Below are 20,904 nucleotides of genomic sequence, written 5' to 3'. Positions count from 1 at the left end.
AACGGCTTTGGCCGCTACAATGAACGAGTTAGACTTGGCCTTCTATCTAAAAGAGGAACAGAAGACGGTGCTCAAATCCTTCCTTTGCAAGAAGGCCGTTTTTGCTGTTTTGCCGACCGGATACGGCAAGAGTCTAATCTACCAGTTAGCTCCACTGGTAGCTAGCATATGGGGCTTGTTGTGATTGGTCGTAGTGTTATCCAATTGAGTGCAGTGAGATTTTCAAATGCATGCTTGGTGCCGCCCCTTGAGCTGGGCGATTTCATTAGTCGATGCCAGACCCTTAATCTTTCAGATTTGGGTCTGGATTTCCAGGCTATAGTGTAAGGTAGGGATGGGGAATTGAAGCCTCATAAAGCAATTCATAACCACATACTACTCTTACTATTTCTGTCATAGAAAGATAGTAAAAGTAGTACGAGTAGTATGCAGTTCTGAACTCAGCATGATGGTTTCCCCTGACTGTTCCGGTAAAATATTTAAAGCTTCGAGAGTGAAAATAAAGCAGCTAAAAACTTGTGGAAAAACCTCCGTCAGAACCCTTACGAAAATTAACCATGGTTTTGACAAGAAATAAAACAAAAAACATGATTATAATAGCCATGGTAACCACAAATGGTAACCTGTTATATATATTTTTCATATTACTTGTATGACTCGTCAAGGTCTGGTTCAAACTTCTACGCAAATTGAATTGCCCACTTGATTAGACTTCGGCTGCGTCCGAAAACTTAGGCAGTGACTTGTTGCCTCGCTTGCTTATCAGGCAATGACTTTGCAGGCAGCGTCTGCACACAAAGGCACCTCACAAAACTGATTTCAGAAAGACTTCTGAGGCAGCGTAACGGTTTAATGATCAGAAAAATAAAGCGAGCTTTGGAGAAAACTAAGATAATATTTAATGACTACAATAGTCATTTCTTGCTAGAAATCATAATTGGAAAAGTTAACGTTGATCAAAAATGTACATTTACACACAAACTGACGACCAGCCACAACTTTCAAATTTTTTCTTGCTCAACTGTCACAGAATGGAAAGCACAGGATTGTGGGATATGAGAGGCAGTGAAGGATACATCTATGCTGCCTTCAAAAATCAGTCAAATGAAGGTCTCTCAGACTGAAAGTGAAACTAACATTGGATTCTGACGTGCCTTGAAATGCGTCCTCCGAAGGCAGCATTTATCAGTTCTCAGACGCAGCCTATATGTTTTTCGTCGATCATGACTCTGTGTCTGTGAAACCTATCTCAAGGTCAGCTCTTCTGACCAGTAAACAACCACCAGTGACACCCACGTAACCACACACTAAACCACTAACACCTTATTTGCACACCTTGTATACAACCATTTCAGTCAGGACCACTTTGAGGATTAAATGTATTGACAATCTTTGGATTTGGGCTTGAGAAACATCCTTGAGACACAAATCCCCCAAGCATTTTAATAACCAAATGTTTCTTAGCATATGTTTACAGACGAAGATACAATGATTACGTACATAGAGGTTCTACACAGAATCCACTGCTCTATTATGAAGATACTAGGAGGTGAAGAGGTGGAGGTGGGTGTAAATGTCTGTGCAACAGACTGTGGATAATTTGTTGAACGAGCTTAAATACTATAGTTGATTGGAGTAGGTGGAGTAACAAATCAGCTGAGCGTCAGCTGATATTGTTTAGCGATCAGTGGTCTACCTGAACTACGCTTGAATTCCATTTGGCCCCAACCAGAAGTAGATTTAAGTTTATTAGAAAAAAGACAAAAGGAAGGTTCATATGAAACAGAAGTATATAATGTAAGGGAGTATATTGGGTCAAGATATGGGGAATATATGCACATTTTTACAGATGCATCAAAAGATCCAAAAACTGATCATGTGGGTTCTGCATTCATTATTCCAAAGGTTAAAGTGTATAAGAATAAAAGGATATCAGATTGTTTATCGGTGTATACTGGAGAGATGTTTGCAATAATTATGGCAATAAGGTGGATTAGGGAAGTTAAAATATCCAAGGCAGTAGTATGTTCAGATTGTAGTTCAGCTCTAATAAGTTTGAAGGAGATGAAGTCAGAAACAAGACAGGATATGGTAATAGAGATAATTCAAGAATTATATTCAATCAAACAAGCTAGTTTAGAAGTACAGTTTTTGTGGGTTCCAGCACATATTGGGCTGAGAGGTAATGAGGAGGCTGATGCATTAGCAAAAAAGGCAATAGAACGAGATATAGTAGATATACCGATTTTATTTAGTAGATCAGAAATTAAGTCAATTATTAAAAAAAATATTCTGAAAATATGGCAGCAATATTGGGATAATGAAATAAAAGGTAGACATATGCATCAAATAGAGCCAATAGTGGGTAAAGGAAGAGTATCAGGTAGGTGTAGGTATGAGGAGAATATGATTACAAGATTAAGATTGGGACATACAAGATTGAATAGTACATTGCATTTAATAGGTAAGAGTCCAACAGGTTTATGTGAGGCATGTGAAGTTAGTGAAACAGTTGAGCATGTAGTAATGCACTGTAGGAGATATAATGTTGAAAGGAAAGAGTTGAAGGAGGAATTAAATAATATAGGAGTTAAGTTCACTATTCAAAATGTATTAAAGTCAGATAGGAGTATAATAAATCTAATGGTAGAATATTTGGGAAATACTGGGTTAAATAAGCGCATTTAAATTAGGGGTTTTATTTTTTTTTATTTTTTTTTTCTTCTTCTACCTGTCATGGGGGCTGAGAGTAGACGGAGGAGCTGAACACGCAGCGCCGGATGAAACTCTATGAAGCCTCTGTGCGGGTAAATAGAGGTTATAGTTGTGTCAATGGTCCATTTCCTAGATAGGTGGCGGTAATGCACATATCTGTCTGCGATCCGCCGTAAAAAAGCAAGAAGAAGAAGAATTCCATTTGATCGCTCAAGCTCTATTTTGCATCACCAGTGTGCTCATTGCAGGTAGAGGCAGGAGAAATGCCTTTGAGCCTAAGATGGAAGCAGCTGCTTGTAAATCACTGGATTAGTTTGAGGGTACAAATAGGTAGTCACCCAACCAAAAGAGTGTTACAAGACAATTGGGAAAAGGGAAAGGGACATTTCTTTAGTTTTGGTTGGACAGGAGATGGTGCAGCACGTGACTTGGGAGTTTTGTAAAACTGTGGTATGGCCCAGTATCCCTATGTGGAAGTTTGACACTTAAAAGTAAACAAAGTAGTAAACAATCAAGTTGATGTGGTGAGTGAATTTTATAGACATGTGAACCAAAAATACATTCATTTTCCATTAAGTTTTTATAGATGGATCTAAAGACCCGATAACAGGAGTTACAGGTGCTGCAGTTGTAGTTCCCAGCCAGAAGAGTGAGATGAGCAGGAGAACATCAGATCATGTTAAGTGTATATGCTGTTGAGCTGTTTGCCATTTTGATGGCATTAGAATGGATAGAATGCACTAAGTTAAACAAAACTTTAATTTGCAGCGACTCTGTCTTGTACTGCAGAGTCTCAAGACCGGTAATCATCAGGAGGTTTTTTAATGATTTTATGTCTAATGAAAGGGGTGGATTGTAATCCACTGCTGCTTCAATGTATAGGTAATGAGTGATTATAATCAAGGTATAAATCAATATTTTTGCTTCTAAATATCAAATGAGTCGGAGATTTGGAGAGTTACCAGTGTGATTACTGAAATATTCTTTTCATGTATCCTTTAATGTCAGTATTTGATATCTGAATGCAGTAACAGTGCTTGCTTATTTATCCTGACTTCCAGAATGAAATGGGGACTTATTTTGTGTTTGAGAAAGGTCTTCAACATGTTAAAACATATAGGGGTCATTGAAGCTGATAGTTTAAGGGACCATTTCCTTGTTAAAGCCTTACTTTCCAGTTAGACTGAAGTGTAGCGCTGCTTGAGAGAAAGAATGCATTATCTTGATGTTTTGAGACGACTCTCCTGTTTATAGTTAGAGCCTGGCCAAATCCAACCTTGGAAAAGCTGTGTGTCGGTGTGTTACAGGTTAAGGAACCACTGGCATTATTGGAGATTGACTGAGTTGTTGTTCGAGACATGCTGGCGCCCAGCAACCCAAATCTGCGACCTGGAAGGTCACGACGTGCCTAACTTCAGGGTCCGAGTGTCAGCTGTATAATCTATGGAGATATGTTTCAGTCTATCTGTATATGTGTGGAAAATTACTATGTTTATCTATTTCTTAGCCAATGAGAATCATTCAACCTGAAGCAAGGACGTAGCTTAGACCTTGGTGAAGGGTATAACTGCTGTGATCTTTGTAACTGTAAGCGGGGTGACCTACAAACTCCTGTGTGAGTCTTGAAGCTGACTTCTGCTGATGAAACTGCAAACTATCTTGAGTAAATCTTTTCTTCAATTTATTATAATTCTGACTCTGGGTCTTCATTCAAACATCTGGTCTTTGGGTCCTAAACTGTTAACCCCTAACACTATCTATTCAAAAATAAAGAATAAAGGTGATGAGGTTATATTTATGTGGGTCCCAGCACATATGGGTATTATAGGAAATGAAAAGGTAGACTAAATTGCTAAGCACTGCAAAAAGAGAGTATAGAAGCAGTCATCAGCCTTTCAAGATCAGAAGGAAAGATAGTGTGGGGGAAAATATACTAAAGAATGGCAGCAAAGGTGGGACCAAGAATTAAAAGGAAGACATTTTTTACTCAATTAAAAAAAGAGTCGGCACTGTGGAAAACAAGAGAGGAAACATGAGAGGAAACTATTGTAACCAGACTAAGAATAGGGCATAATAAATTAAATAGCACTCTTCATATAATGGGGAAACATCCAACTGGGTTTTGTGATCAGTGCCAAATACCTGAGACTGTAGAACATGTGCTTATTAATTGTTCGAAATATGAATTACAGAGGATAGATATGAAAAAAATAGGACTAATAGGAAATGGAGTAAAGAGTATAACGGACTGCAGTAAGGAATGAACAAGGAATTAAATATTTGATTTGCTTTCTGACTAAAACGGGACTAATGACAAGAATATGATGAAGTATATGGGAAATAACTAGAACCAAAAGATGGCAGTAATGCAAAGTCAAGGATGCAAGCTGCCGTTAACAACCGAAGAAGAAGAAGCTCTATTTTGTTGCAGCATTTTGGAGATGTGTGACATTTCACTTCAACAAACACCTCTACAGATTGGTGACTTCTTGTAGGTGTCATACTTTATGCATACCTCATAACAACCATGTAAGGGGTGTCATCGATTTGTCATCAAAGTTTTTATCATTGGGTGTTAGTATCTGTTGGAAGGAGTTTTAGGAGTGACCAGTTATGACTTCGATGTCATGCTACAAGCGGATAATCAGAACTAAAAATATAGATAAATTAATTAAAATAAAATAAATATTGGAGCATTTTCCATATTTCACATTCACACAGTAACATCTCTCTTTAGTTTGAGATTTTTTTATGTAGGATTTAGTATTTTGTAGTAAAGCTGTTTTGTCTAAAGCAAGTCAAACAGTTTCATGTGAGCAGTAATGGAAAAAAAAAAACCTTTAACCACACGCTGACACCTCATACACACTCTCACACGACATTAACACAAACACATAGCAGTTACAAGCTCACGCATAACCTGTTTTTCCAACAGATCAAACCACATTTCTGTACAGATGTGAATACATGAGACCACAGCAGTCTCCACTCCTCATGGTGATTTTTTTTGCATCTACATTTTGCAAAAAAAAAAAAAAGAGAGAGAGATTTACACACAATTAAGACCAAACACTCTTTAAGACCAAAAAAATAAAAAACTTTAAGAGTCAAACGTGAAACAATGTGCCATATGATTTAGATAATTTGTTATCTAAAAAATTCCTGTGAAAAAGTTTTTAGGAGTCCATCTTAAAGTACCACACTTTAAGAATGATCCTAATGCATGTCCTCTTTGATTTCCTGGTGAAACGTGTAGTGGTTGTCAGTTTGGTCATCATCTTATGGCAATAGGTGCATACTCGACGTGGTCTTCCTCTTTAACGTTCTGTAAAATAATACATAACAAGAGATGATAATACTAAAAAAAAAACATCAGAAGTGTGAGCCTTACAGCAGACAGAGAGACATCTTAGACAGATTCTTTTGTTGTGACATATGTGACTTTCTGACTTCAATGATTCACAAATATATTGAAGTAAATCCAAATTGGACACTAAAAATCTGATCTGATATGAGATTTTGCTGTAACAAGATCCAATCTATCAGATATGCAAAAAAAAAAAAAAAAAAAAAAAAAGAAAACCTTGGTCAATGTAAATGCAGTTATGGTGTTATAAAGTAGGTTTGACTGATTTTAAAAATGCATTTTCTCATGGACTGTCGTGCAAATGCATCTGTCATGTGCATCATTGTTGCATCATTTCCTGAAGGTTTCAGTTTCCTGTTAGACTGTTTAAGATTAAAATATATATATATATTTTTTTGTAATATCATACCCCGGACACTCTACCCCGGACTACATTACCCATAACCCACTACCCAGACTAATCAACCATGATAGTCATCAGCTGTTCCTCATAGCCTTGTTAACTCTGTGTACATAAGCTGTGTGTTTGTTTGGACTGCCTTCCTGTGCTTGACCCTTTGCCCATGTTTAGATTATGATTCTGGATTACTCAATAAAAGCTGCAGATCTCAACCTTTGTGTCTCGGAGCAGTGCGTAACAGATCTCATGGCTTTTATACATATCGGTTAAGCTGCTGTTGTGTGTGATGGATCCTTATACAAAAACACAGTCACACACATCTAATCTTACTCACTGCTAAATGTATTCATAGACACAGAATATAAATTAGGAATATATTCCCTTACCAATTTATGTGCTTTCCTTTTGTGGAATGTGGGAACAGCGTATGTCATCTCTTCTTCACGAGTCTGAACTGTTTTAGCAACAACAACAATAGATGCATTAAAGCAACAAAACTCAATCTCATCTGTGACTTCTTTGTGAGTTAAAGCATTAATGTATGCGGTTAAATATTGAATGCTGCAGTTTTTGAAAACAGCATTAACAAATTTCACATGCACAAAGTTCCTAACACAGTATGTGTTTATCTTTAAATTTACAGATAATCTATAAATCAAATGCAGACAGGATGTTTGAAGCATCTGCATTCTTCGTATGGTGAAATTAAATCATCATAAAAACTGCGAAGTGAAACCGCGTCATTCATATCGATGTTCATTTTTACATTAGCAGAATGCTGCATCTTTACACACAAGTTGTTTTATTATTGAAATAATGTAGATTTGCATTTCTATGTTAATATTTCCAGTGTGATTTGTAAAGAGCTGTGTTCAGTGTCATAGATATAGACATGCATAATGTAATATACAGAAACTGCTAAACAAAATCACTACACATTTTGTTCTATCTATATAGGGATATATATCAAAAACAATTAAATTAGGTATTAGTATTTGTTATAATACTTATTTGTTTATATAATAATTATGATCATAAAATGTATTGATATATGTCATAATACTTCTTAAAAGCAGTAGGTAACTCTTGCCTTGATCAGTTTTTCTGCGTCTCCTGCAGAAGCCGAAGATCACGACTGTAGAGACAATCATCAGAGATCCAGCAACAGCAGAGATCAACACTATCAGAGACACTGGAGGATGGACGAAGTGAAGGAGAGTGTGATGAGATGATTAAGACAGTCATTAAGTGGATGAATGCTTAAACAGTAAAATCATCAGTGCTGTGGTACCTGCACATGTGTGACAGAGTGTGTTGATGTCCAGATGTGTGGTCTGGTTGCTGATGGGATTGTTCAGCACACAGCTGTAGGTGTTTTTATCCTGATATTCCACCTCCAGAGGTAGAGAGAGACTGATGCTGAGATCACACACACTGATGCTGGACAATACACTGATTCCTTTGTACCAGGAGAGAGTCGCATCACTCACATTCAACACTGAACACAGCAGTGAACATGATGATGAAGATGATGATGAAGAGCAATCTCTGATGATGACAGGAACAGGCAGACGAGCTGGAAAATATGACAATAAAGAGAAATATTGAAAAATCAAATAATATTATTTTCAGTTCAGTGTGTTGAATGAGGGTTTATTCGGTGCCTGTTTATCCCTATTTCGAACCTCTCTTTTCTCTCTAAAATATTAGAAAAAGTTGTTGCCTCCCAGTTACAGTCCTATTTAACAACACACAGCCTATGAGCCTTTCCAGTCTGGCTTTCACCCTTTACACAGAACTGAAACAGCCCTGGTTAATGTTCTTAAAGCAACACTAAGGAACTTTTCCTCTTCGGTCCCCCTACAGGTTGGAAGCGGAATTGTCCATTACCGCTGTCGTAAATAATTTCGCCGCCCGCAGCCTACTGTCGCACGCACACTCGCTGTTTATCCAGCAGGGTTTGGAATGAACGATGTCCACAGACAAGGTAGAGCATGATTTTATGAAAGTATGATGTATTGTGACATCAGAAACGAAGAAAAACTAAATAATGACTATTGTAACGCTTGACGTAAAGCAAGTCAAATTGTAGTTTTCTTATGTCTCATTAGAACTACAGAAACGCGACCCGGTTTGGCAAACTTCCATGGTGTGATTATAGCAGATATAGGGCCGCAAAGCGAATCCAGAAGTGCCTTTCACCCTGTTACGACTTGATGAACCACTGATACGATTTTGGAATCATTATTTTAAGGCGAGACACGGCAGGCAAAAACATCGGGGTTTTTTTACTGGTCAATTTGGAGATTTTTGGATATTTGTCTTCAATAACACGTCTTCTTTCTGACTTGTGGTGAAAAAAAGTCCGAAATACACATTTAGGTCTTTATTTTACTACACTTTGTCTGTTCGCGTCTGTAGATTTCTCATAAATTCAACAAAAGTTGGCGTTCTTAATCCTCCCGCTGCTCCGCGATCTCTGTCTTCTTCCTGTCATCACACGCACGTCTGGATAGCTCTCTCTCTCCTGTACAATGCTGTCGGATCCAAATATGGTCATTTCCTTTTTATCAGCAACCAATCGTGAAAGTAAAAGGGCTGAATGCGCAATCTCATTGGCTGATGATAAATCTTTAAAACCCGTTTTCTCAAAATGACCTTTCTCTGATACCCCTTTACTCCAAGTACGAAATCTTCACTTCAGTAGCACCTATATGTTTTCCAGTCTTGTACCTAGCTATATTATGAAGACATTTACAGAGGGATTTGTAAATATATTATTCCTAGCCTGATTTATATAACATTTTATTCCAAAAAACATGGTGAAAATCATTTTTTTAAGGCTATTGACAGTATATTCTGATTTACAGGATAACTAAAGTAGATATCCATAAATCCCTCTGTAATTCTTTTCCCATCTAATATGTGAACACAATGAAAAAAATTTTTTAACCTGGCTTTATCCAATACTCAGATTTCGTTTTTTTAAATATATGCAAAATAGCACATATTTAATTAGATATTGCCTAATTTGCATATTTAAACATTAAATTATAGAAAACTTGTAATACATTTTCTTCTCATCTTAAAGGTATAGCGGAGGATGTTTTACTTCCTGGTGGGTAGTCTAAACTATTGGTCCTCCTAATTGTCAATCATTCTGGTGAATCAATCAAACTTTTCAAAAAGTGGAGAGGGCGGGTCTTATCTAAAATTTGGAAAGATCCTCCGCTATACCTTTAATGTAGGTAATCAACTGGGAAAGTTTCATGGTGATATCTGCTAGTTAAAAATGTTACCCTATTCACCTGTAGTGTCTCGCCTTAAAAACATGTTACTTAGTGTTGCTTTAATGATCTCCTCAAAGCTTCTGATTCTGGCACTCTTAGCACTCTGCTTCTGTTAAACCTCAGTTCAGCTTTTGACACTGTTAGTCATGAGATTAGAATTACTAACACAGCCTTTGACTCATCTGACAGTGAGGCAAAACAAATGTATATACCAGTGGTCTTTACCACTTTAACAATGCGATCATTAAATGAAAGAGTGGAATCAATGAGATCAGCAAGATTTTAAACTGTGGTATAGGGGGAATTATCAAGTCTCCATCCAAATCTATCAGTTGACCGGAAAATTTCGTCCTTTCGAGCCTTTCGTCCTTTAAACAGAACTGAAACAGCCCTGGTTAATGTTCTTAACGATCCCTCAAAGCTTCGGATTCTGGCTCTCTTAGCACTCTCCTTCTGTTAAACCTCAGCTCAGCTTTTGAGCTGTTTTTGAGTTTTTGGCTCGAGGTCATGGTGCAAAGGACCCTAGGTTGATTTTACTCCGAACCATCCCTTTAACGGTGTTCGGGTCTGTTGGACCCGTTTTCATTTTTTATCAAAAGAAAAATGATACAATTAATTATTTTTTCAAACTGAGACTCCTTGGCCTTGGCTCATTTGCTGTGAGGAATATATATCAGAACACATTTTCAATGACCACACACTGTACACCCCCCCTACACATTTATATTACACACAGGATGTCCGGGTCCACTGGACCCGGGGCTAATAAAAGTGTGGAAATTGTAGGTCCTGTGTACCTTTACTCTGTGCTCCTCCTGTCAGGCCTGCTGTTAGTGTGTGTATGTTCTTGTATATGGTTTATGAGGACACAAATGTGTATAATGACATGGGTATTACAACGTAAACATGGTTTATGATGACATCTGTGTCCTCATACTAAAACATACTAAATGGTGTTTTTTGAAATTCAAAAAATGCCAAAAGTTTTCTGTGATTGGTAGGTTTAGGGGTAGGGTTAGTGTAGGGGGATATATTATACAGTTTGTACATTAGAAAAACCATTATGCCTATGGAGAGTGACCGTACACCACATATCCAAGTGAGTGTGTGTGTGTGTGTGTGTGTGTGTGTGTGTGTGTGTGTGTGTGTGTGTGTGTGTGTGTGTGTGTGTGTGTGTGTGTGTGTGTGTGTGTGTGTGTGTGTGTGTGTGTCTGTGTGTGTGTTGTGGGTATGTGTATGTGTGTGTGTGCGTGCGTGTGAGAGAGAGATTGTGTGTAAGTGTGAAAGAGTGCACGAGTGAGTTTTGTGTTTCTACTCCTGCCATTCCCACACGAGGTTGCAATTCTTAAATGTGATCTAACAAAGGTAAAGAGAAAATATTAACCATATGCTGTTTATATTGCTTGTAATTGGGATGAAGTAAACATCTGTTGAGTATTTTAACAGACATTTTTGATTGTGTTGAATTAAAAACCCAAAAATGCAGCGGGTCCACCAGACCCACGAACACTGGCTGAGTAACAAAAATATGAACACCACACAAGGGTTAACTTTCACTGTTATGCTGATGACATTCAGATTCACTTTTAGCATTTTTAGCCTCAGTGTTTCCTCCACCTACATTAACAACTTTCATCAAGGGAATAAATCTGTTGTATCTAAATTACTCAGTCAACTGATATATTTGGATGGAGACTTGATAATTCCCCCCATACCACAGTTTGAAATCTTGCTGATCTCATTGATTCCACTCTTTCATTTAATGATTGCATTGTTAAAGTGGTAAAGACAGCTTTTTTCAACCTATGTAATAAGTCTCATATTCGATCTTCTCTTAGACAGCAGGATGCTGACACCGTAATACATGTCTTTGTCACATTACTGTAACTCACTTCTTTATGGCCTTTCAACTAAAAATATTAAACAATGACAATATGTTCAAAACTGCAGCCCGCTTGATCACTCACACAAGAAAGAATGAGCACATTACTTTAATTGCCACCTTGATTGACTTCCAGTTTCCTTGCGTATTAACTTCAAGGTACTAATCCTCACTTACAAAGCTCTCCATAACCTTGGTCCGACTTCAGCCTTATGTTCTTGTTAGTTTCTTACGCTCTTGAAATACAGTCAGTGTCAGTGATGGAGGGAGATTTACAGACTGAGAGCTAAGAGTAATATTCAGAAAAAAAGAGAATTTTTTTTTGTTTTTTTTCTGCGAATATCACTCTTCAACTCTCAGTCTGTAAATTGTACCTTGTTATGGATATGTTATTTGTTTGAAACCCTCTTTGTTTGTATCTCTTGGTTTGCGTATTGTGCTTTGATATTGATATTTATTTTGTTCTGTTCCTTAACCTGTCTTTGTAAAGTGACCTTTGGTGTTGGAAAGGCGCTGTATAATTACAAATTATTATTATTTTTGTTATTATTTTTAAACTATAAAATTAAAATCAATATGCTAGTTTAAAGGTCAAGGTACTGTTTATAAAATAATAATAGAACCAAATGATCTTTACTCACCATAGACAGAAACACTGAATGTTTTTGATGTCAGTTTCCCTCCACCTATCTCTAGTTCATAAACTCCAGTATGTTCAGTTGTGGTGTTTGTGATGATCAGAGATCCAGTTTGATCGTCCAGCTTCAGTCTGTCTCTGAATCTCTCATCAGGAACACCACGTGTGGAGAAGATTTGGTTCTCAATGCTGATTTTAGCTATAAGAGACTTTTTATCTCTAAATTGCCACTGTATGTCATCGTCTTCATGTATTTCAGTATCAGTGTGTAGAAGGACAGAATCTCCCTCCGTCACTGACACTGACTGTATGTTATTTGTCTCAGCACCAAACACACCTGAAGAACATGAACATGTTTTAATCAGATTAAGACTCTCGTTGGTTTACAAAGCCTGAAATCAGCTGTAGTTTTTGTCATTTACATATGAACTGAAATACATTCACAACAGCAGTAGAGATACTACACAAAATGAAATGTGAGATATATGAACAGAGAGATGTTGTTATAGATGAACCAATAATTTGGTCTCTGTTTTAAAGTTATCTAGAGTTGAGAAAAAACATTGCTTAAAATTACATAATGTCCCGAAAACAAATACATGATAACTTCAGCATGAAGCTACAAGTCTAATTACGCTGGATATTTTCAATAATTATTTTTATATAAATAAGACGGTTACCAGTAAATAAAACAGGCTCACTGATTCTCTGATGCTCTCAGGGTTCATGCGCATTTTGACAAATTAATTTCCATGACATTTGTCTGTTCATGAAAACTGCAGAAGTATTGAAAAATTAATTATGGACCTGATTTCAAAGTTAGTAGATCTCGCCATAATTATTAATCTGGTAAAGATAGCAGCAGATGAAAATAATCTAATCTGAACAGTAGTAGCAACTTTATTGCTCTGAAATGGAAAGAAATTAAACCATTAAAATGTTTTTTATAACTTACCAGTTAGACTCCAGCAGCAGAAACAGAACAAAACAAGCGTGTGAAACATTTTCTTTTCAGTGCTTGATCTAATAACACTGTTCACCAAAACACTCAGTCTGTGAATCCTGTAAAAATACAGAGTTAAAAGCAACTGGCATCTCAGTACCGGCTGCACTGACGTTCATCTTCCAAGTCAAACTGAAAGTAGCTGTGGTCGGTTTTCAGAGATGTGGTTTGATCTGTTGGGTGGACAAACAGCTTGTAGGTGAGAGTGTGTATTCAGAGCAGGTGTGTTAAACATGTAGGTGAAAAGTTTCTTCATGTCCTGGAAACAGCTTTTTAAGACAAAAAAAAACAAAAAAAAAAAAAAAAACTTGACAATAAACTGTTTCTGACAGAGGGAGAGAAACGATAACTCTCATATGTTGTAAGTACGGGACTGTGTGAAGTTTCCACTCACTGTGCAAAAAAACAAAACAAAAAAAAACTTAGTGGCCTTTAACTCTTTGATTTACTGTTTTTATGCTATATAAATCGTCTAATGGCTTAAGTAGGTTCCCAAAGCAAATGTATAGAGAAGAAGGGTATATATGAATCAGGATGTTGGTTATATGATGTTCATTAAATTGATCAAGATCATCCATGAGACACTGTAGTTATATAACAAATAATATAACTGATGAGATCATCTCGATTACCTTCACATGCAAAGACGCAATTTTCACACTGAGTCCAAGTTCGAGGCAACGTAAAGTTTCTCAGGAGAATGTAAAGGATTTGAAAACATTTTTTTTCTTCCATCCCAAATTTTTTCCACCACCATGTCCCTTTATGGGCTTCATTAGATACCAAAGGCATGAGACGCCAAGAACACATTGCTTAAAAGGCTAAATGTGTTGCATTTAGGTGTTAAATGTGTTGCATTTAGCAAGTTGTTGCATCGTCTTTATAGTTCACAGACATCATTTCTATTTTTGAGGTGCTGCATCTGTCTGATGTTTCTTGTTGAGCTGGCAGTGTTGTGATGCTGCTTTAGCTGCTGTTTCTCAGAAACCCACTAGATGGTGCTATTTATCAGTTAAAGCAGTGTCATACAACTGAAAAGTCACTGCAGAGTCAAATGACATCCAGCTCCTCCTCTCTGGTTAGGGTGTGTTTAGACATCTAGCTCCACCCATTAGGCCCAAATTAAATTTACTAATACATTTTATTGGAGGATTTCAAAGGTTCTGTTCATGAAAACTTTGAGGTTCTTGCTGATGAGTTTATATTGACACACCAAACAGTTTTTTCTCCAGTGGGAGGTTTGATTAAAAGGTTGCTGTCCGTGGTTCTGAAATGCAGATGGAGGACGGGATGTTAATAACAGATTTAGCCAGGGTGGGGTGTATGGAGGGGGCAGATTTACAAAAATCACTCGCAGATTTGTTTCTACTGTATAGATGCAGGTCATCTGATCGCTGATTGCGAAGCCTGGAAAAAGAAAAATATGTCAAGCAAGCCTAAAAATTCTGTTTCGCCCATTTCTCCCTCGTCTGGTTATAAACCGTTTATATTACGTGGATTTGTAGCATCCAGTAGTGAGGAGGACGATGCTACACACATCTGGAAATTATGAGACACATCACTCATTGTAAGCGATGTGCTAACGCTGGCCCCAGAGACTACTACTACTTTGCGGCGTGGGTGCTGATTGTATAAATGTTCCTCTAGTCTACACAGACTTTTTCTGAAGTCAGACTTGGTAACTGGGTGCGTGAACGTGGCTGTGTGCACACAACTCCCAGTGGATTGAGTTTAGTTCATCTCAGGGAATGACCTGGCTGGTGGTCAAGTGTTTTCCCAGCCTATTGTGGTAGAAAACCCAGAGGAAGTTAGTGATGTCCCTCACAAATGTAAGGATGCTTTTCCTGTGTGATAACGTGAGTACAAGATCGTAAGTTTAATGATTTGGTGAACTTGTCAGATTCATTTATGGTTGCACCTGAAATGAAAGAATCATGTTCTGATCCAGAAGAACATGTATTCCTTCTAGAAATACCTTTACAGATTGGTTGCAAGCAGCTAGCTGTCACAATCACAGACTCTGCAACCTCCCTCTCAGGCCATCAGAGGGCGCCCTCGCCCGAATATTGACTCCTTCACGCACTGCATTTCCCATAACCCCTGTTCTGATCCTAATCACCTCGCCCAGCTGTTTCTCATCTACTGGGCTTTATAGCTGCAACTCACACAGCATTCTGTGCGAAGTTTTGTATTACTACTGTGAACAATTCCGAGCATTTCTTCCTGTGTTTGCATACCTGGTTTGACCCTATTTTGTACCTTGATCGCGCCAGCCTGCTTTACCTCTAGTGGTGGGCAGATCGAGGCTTCGTGAAACAATGAAACAGTTGAAGCAAATGTGCCATATTGTGTCGAGGCTTCGAAACAATCCGACACCCGTCTCATGGGTGTTTTGAATCACGCTTCGGATCAGTGTTTCGAAACATCTACGCTTCGGGATCTCGAAAAGCTGCGGAACGTCAGTTTCGCGTCAGCCATCCTTACCTCTGCCTGGATACTGGATTCCGTCTGTTCGCCGCCTGCACCGACCATTTGCCTTTTTACTGACCACGAATTCTCCTGCTACTGTTTGCTGGTGTTTCCACCTTTGCCTGTCGACTTCTCTTTTCTAAATAAAGTAGCTGCAAATGGATCTCTCAGGCTACGTTTACACGTGGATGGCTATTTTCATGAACAGACATTTCACCCCTCTTCGTTTTCAAAAATAACATCGTGCACACGAACCCGTGTACATGCTGTCAAGAGCATGCCAAACTTGTAGGTGGCAGTGTAACGAGAAGTTCAAACCCACGTTAGCCAATCAGAATCCCGAAAATAGTCACATTCTGTGACGTCGCTGCCTAAAACTCAGTTTTTCTCAGTTTACATGCAAACGTGCAAACGAAGTAAAATTTTCCCAAATCTACACTCTGGCAGGAGTATTTAGAAAGAATCGTTTTCAGAGGCGAATTCTCCGTTTGCGTGTAGCCTAAACGAAGGGCACAAACGAAGGGAAATGTCTCCGTTTTTCAAAATAGCCATATACGTGTAAACAGGGCCTCAGACTCTGATGATTCACAACACTAGCTATTAGGATGTATTGGAGAATAATTAGGAAAATGAAAGGTATTAACAACCTTTGCTAAAATCCATAGCATTGAAAACGTGGATGATATGTTTTTAAAGGAGTCATAACCTGCAATTTTCACTTTTCCACGAGAATCAATGTATGTTATGATTGCCTAACGATTATACACTGGCCGGGAAGCCGATATTTAAAAGTGAAGCGTTTGTTTACCCCAGGGTTTGTAAAATAGCTCACGTGCACGCGCACTCAAATACGAGATTTTAATTTCTGCCCCGACTTGACGTCATGACGGGGCAGGATATACCATATGGACACCGCAGACCTATGCTGCAGGAAGCCAGCCCTGCCCCTCTCCCCCTCATATTCATTCGAGAAAGATGCAGAAACAAAGTGCACACGTGAGTTGCTCTGTGGTTGACTGCCAGAAACAACATGTAAATGTGTTTTCTCTACCAAAAACGGACCAAACTATCAGGGACCAGTGGATGAAATTCATTTTTAATGACGCTGTCCCAACAACACTTTCAACTGGCTTATCGTTAGGTGTCTGTGCTAAACATTTTACACAGGAATCATTCACAAATTTGGGCCAATATCAGGCGAAGTTGGCCTCGAAGCTCCGTTTGGAAAAAGGTGCCATCCCAACAATCAGGGACTTGCCTGAAATTGAAACGGTAAGACTGTGTTTTTATTGCTCTACTGTGTGTAACAAACAGCAGCTAACTACTAATGCGGCTATTGTATGTAACGGTAGGCTATAGCTTCGAGGTAAACACGGGGAATGGACTCTACGAATGCTAGCCATATCTTTCCACTTTGTTTTACACTACAGTAGTGACGGTACAGGAGTCCATGCTCAGTGGCTAAAACTGTTTGCTAAATGCAATTATGAAAACAATTTTTAGTTTGTAAAACAGTTTGTAATGATGCTGAAGTTACCTGCGGTGTCAACCCCCCTCCTTCCTGCCACCAATCAACGCGCCCCTCATTTGCATTATTAAAATGACCGTCCACGACAGCCAAAATATTGCATCAGATCTCGCGAGACAATAATGCCTTCAGAAATAAGGGTCAGAGGAGCTCTGTGTTTATTTTTTTTCCACTTTTCTTATTTAGAAGGGCCTGAAAGACTATAATAGAGCGTGGGTATCCAAGGTAATACTAGGTTATGACTCCTTTAAAAAGAAGGCAAGAAATAAGTAAGAATGTCCGTATGAAAAAAACAATAGCAAGATGAAGATTTTGATTCTTTTGAGTTAAAAATAGCAAGAATAAATAATGAATAAAGAGTCGAAAGGGAGACACCTATTCAGCATTCAACCTAAAGTGGGGATTGAAAGAAGGGTGTTTGGAAGAGAAGATACTGTTATAACCATGGCTCTGTATAGGACACACTAACCTTCATTATTCACTGCATATTGAGGAAAGTATGAGAGACAGACTGCTGCAGTTACTGTGGAATAACAGAAACAGAACATGTGATTTTACACTGAGAGGAATAGCTATAAAAGAGAAATAAATCAGCTTGTTGAAAAATCAATCAATGTCATTACAGTTCACGATATATTTCAGAATGCACAGAAACATTTAAGGGTCTATGATATTCTTCTAAAATATTTAAGAGATACAGATTTGATCAGAAGGATATAGTTTTATTTTCCTTCTTTTTTTCCTTCTTTTTTTCTTCTCATTTATTTATTCCTTTCGTTCATCAAGGCTTCACACTCCATCCCAATAGATGGCGGAAATGAATCTCAAACTGGTTTGCCAACTGCCAAAGAAGAAGAAGCCGAAGCAAAAGCAGAAGAAGAATAACGACGCGTGATTGCCATGCATAACAATAGTATGGAAGCCCGTTTCCGTCACATTGAGTAAAAAAAATAAAGATTCTTTAAGTCATAATAATGAGAAACTTTCTCATAATTATGACTTAACATCTCATAATAATGAGAAACTTTCTCGTAATAATGACTTAACATCTCGTAATAATGAGAAACTTTCTCGTAATAATGAGAAACTTTTTCATAATAATGAGAAACTTTCTCGTAATAATGAGAAACTTTCTCATAATAATGACTTAACATCTCGTAATAATGAGAAACTTTCTCGTAATAATGACTTAACATCTCGTAATAATGAGAAACTTTCTCATAATAATGACTTAACATCTCGTAATAATGAGAAACTTTCTCATAATAATGACTTAACATCTCGTAATAATGAGAAACTTTCTCATAATAATGAGAAACTTTCTCGTAATAATGAGAAACTTTCTCGTAATAATGACTTATTTTCTCGCACTTCTACGCATGCGCAAAGCAGCGGAGCAGAAGGGCGTGCCGCACTAGCGACATCCCCTGGTTAAAGCCGTGTAAATGCATCACAGCAAGGTTTGGCAACCTCCGTGAAGTTGGCACCCCATAAAACGAAATAATTTCCAAAACTATGCCATTCGTTTGTGCTGCGTTTGTGCTGATTTGTGCTGCAAAAACGAACGTTTGTGCTGGTTTGGTGTTTGAGATATTGAACATAATTTTTTGGGTTGTGTGACGTCACTCTCCACCCCATGTCCTTCAAATCGCTCCAAACCGGTGCCATTCGTTTGTGCTGGTTTGTGCCGTTAAAACAAACACTGTATCTGTTTTCCTTTCGCAGATATAACAAATTTAATTCGGGAGCTGTGACGTCACTCTCCACCCCACCTCATCTAAATCGCACCAAACCGGTGTCGTTCGTTTGTGCTCGATTTGTGCTGGTTTGTGCCGTTAAAACAAACACTGTATCTGTTTTCCTTTCGCAGATATAACTAATTTAATTCGGGGCAGTGACGTCACTCTCCACCCCACCTCCTCTAAATCGCACCAAACCGGTGTCGTTTGTTTGTGCTCGATTTGTGCCGGTTTGTGCCGTTGAAAAAACCATCATAAATGATTCCATTCTTTAGACATCACAAAATCTTTGGAGGAGTAGTGACGTCAGGCAAGCAAGCCGCGCTCTCCATCCATCTCGTCTACAAACCTGTCCGGTTCGTTTGTGCTCGCACAGGGCCGCAGCTGGCAGTGTTCTTTTCTTTAGATATGGGTATATTTTATTTTAGATTTGTGCTATTGACATTTGGTCTTTATATAATCACCAATGCACTGATATGTAATAGGCCTACTGTCACTACTCTGGCTGTAAGCTACGTGTGACTGATGCTTAATTTTGTATTAAAATAAAATAAAATAACCAATAAAAAAAAAATTATTGAAAAAATTGTGGAGTGTCTTTTTCTGAATACTTTTAGCAGCTTACAGTGCCGGTTTGTGCTGTAAAAGTTTCGTTTGTGCTGCTTCGGTTTTTTAAATATTAAAATAATATTTTTTTTGGTCATTCTGAGGTCACTCAGCCCACCCACACGCTCCAAATTCACCCAAAATAGGCTCGTTCGTTTGTGCTGGTTTGTGCCGGTACAATTTTTGTTTGTGCTGCATCGGACTAATATCAGACACTGAATGAAAGCGAATTATAGATGGTGACTTCACCAGCCCCCCACCTGCATCTTCGTGAACACGCCACAGAGAAATGCACATTTCATACATTAGCAGAGAGCAGTCTGTTTTCTTTCGTTTTGAATTGTTCTGTTTAAAAGTAGACATGTCTGTGATGCAAGTAGGCGCTGAGTTTCGGTTCATTTATGAGACCAACTGCACTGAATGAAAGCGAATTATAGATGGTGACTTCACCAGCCCCCCACTTGCTCCTAATTCACCCCAAACATGCTCAATCGTTTGTCTTCGTGTGTGCTGCAAAAAGTATATAGCCTATATACTTTCTCATTATTACGAGATGTTTAAACTCATTATTACAAGAAAGTTTCTCATTACAAGAAAGTTTCTCATTATTACGAGATGTTTAAGTCATTATTACGAGAAAGTTTCTCATTATTTTGAGATGTTAAGTCATTATTACGAGAAAGTTTCTCATTATTTTGAGATGTTAAGTCATTATTACGAGAAAGTTTCTCATTATTATGACCGCCGCTAGCGTAGCTAGCCGGTCATATAGGGATTGTCAAAGTTTTTTTTTTTTTTTTTTCCCGTCACCTTACTGAATTTTTCGTCAACGATACCAGGGACACCGAAGCACCGGGGAACATGAAATTTGGTGGGCATGTAGCCCCACTAGACTTCTACGGAAAAATTTCGTTTACTCCCCCCCCGCGCTGGGCCCCCCCAAACCCCCAAAAATGCAGTTTTTCCTAAATAACTGCCTGAACCGTGGCACCGAGGATGAAGACATTTTTATGGTATGTTGGTCTACTAGACTTTTACGGAAAAATTTCGTTTGGTCCCCGGGGGCCACTTCCCCCCCCCGCGCTGGGGCCCCCTTAAATTTTTCGTCAACGATACCAGGGACACCGAAACACCGGGGAACATGAAATTTGGTGGGCATGTAGCCCCACTAGACTTCTACGGAAAAATTTCGTTTCGTATGGTATGTTGCTCTTAAGGGCCCACATCAACCTAGCCCATAATCACTCATTTGTGATTTGCGCCCCTCC

The 20,904-nt window shown here is 38.3% G+C and overlaps 1 protein-coding gene and 1 long non-coding RNA gene across 3 annotated transcripts in view; one reads left to right on the top strand and one right to left on the bottom strand.

Moving 5' to 3' along the window:
- LOC309475986 (cell adhesion molecule CEACAM3-like) overlaps positions 1-4,405 on the top strand; it is a 78,645-nt gene extending 74,240 nt beyond the window's left edge. For both annotated transcript variants that reach the window (XM_082139041.1, XM_082139040.1), the window contains one exon: positions 4,023-4,405. The gene's annotated coding sequence lies outside the window, so the exon portion shown is untranslated. The remainder of the gene's footprint in view (positions 1-4,022) is intronic.
- Positions 4,406-5,784: 1,379 nt separating this feature from the next.
- On the bottom strand, positions 5,785-13,554 carry LOC309476421. Its single transcript, XR_014198128.1, has 4 exons — positions 13,247-13,554; positions 7,573-8,058; positions 6,869-6,936; positions 5,785-6,040 (listed from the first exon to the last, which is right to left on the bottom strand). It is a non-coding gene; the product is annotated as an uncharacterized lncRNA (long non-coding RNA).
- Between the last annotated feature and the right edge of the window lie 7,350 nt (positions 13,555-20,904).

The sequence above is a fragment of the Leuciscus leuciscus genome (genome assembly GCF_965113295.1).
Source record: "Leuciscus leuciscus genome assembly, chromosome: 15".
NCBI lineage: Eukaryota > Metazoa > Chordata > Actinopteri > Cypriniformes > Leuciscidae > Leuciscus > Leuciscus leuciscus.
This window is presented reverse-complemented; position numbering and strand designations above follow the sequence as displayed.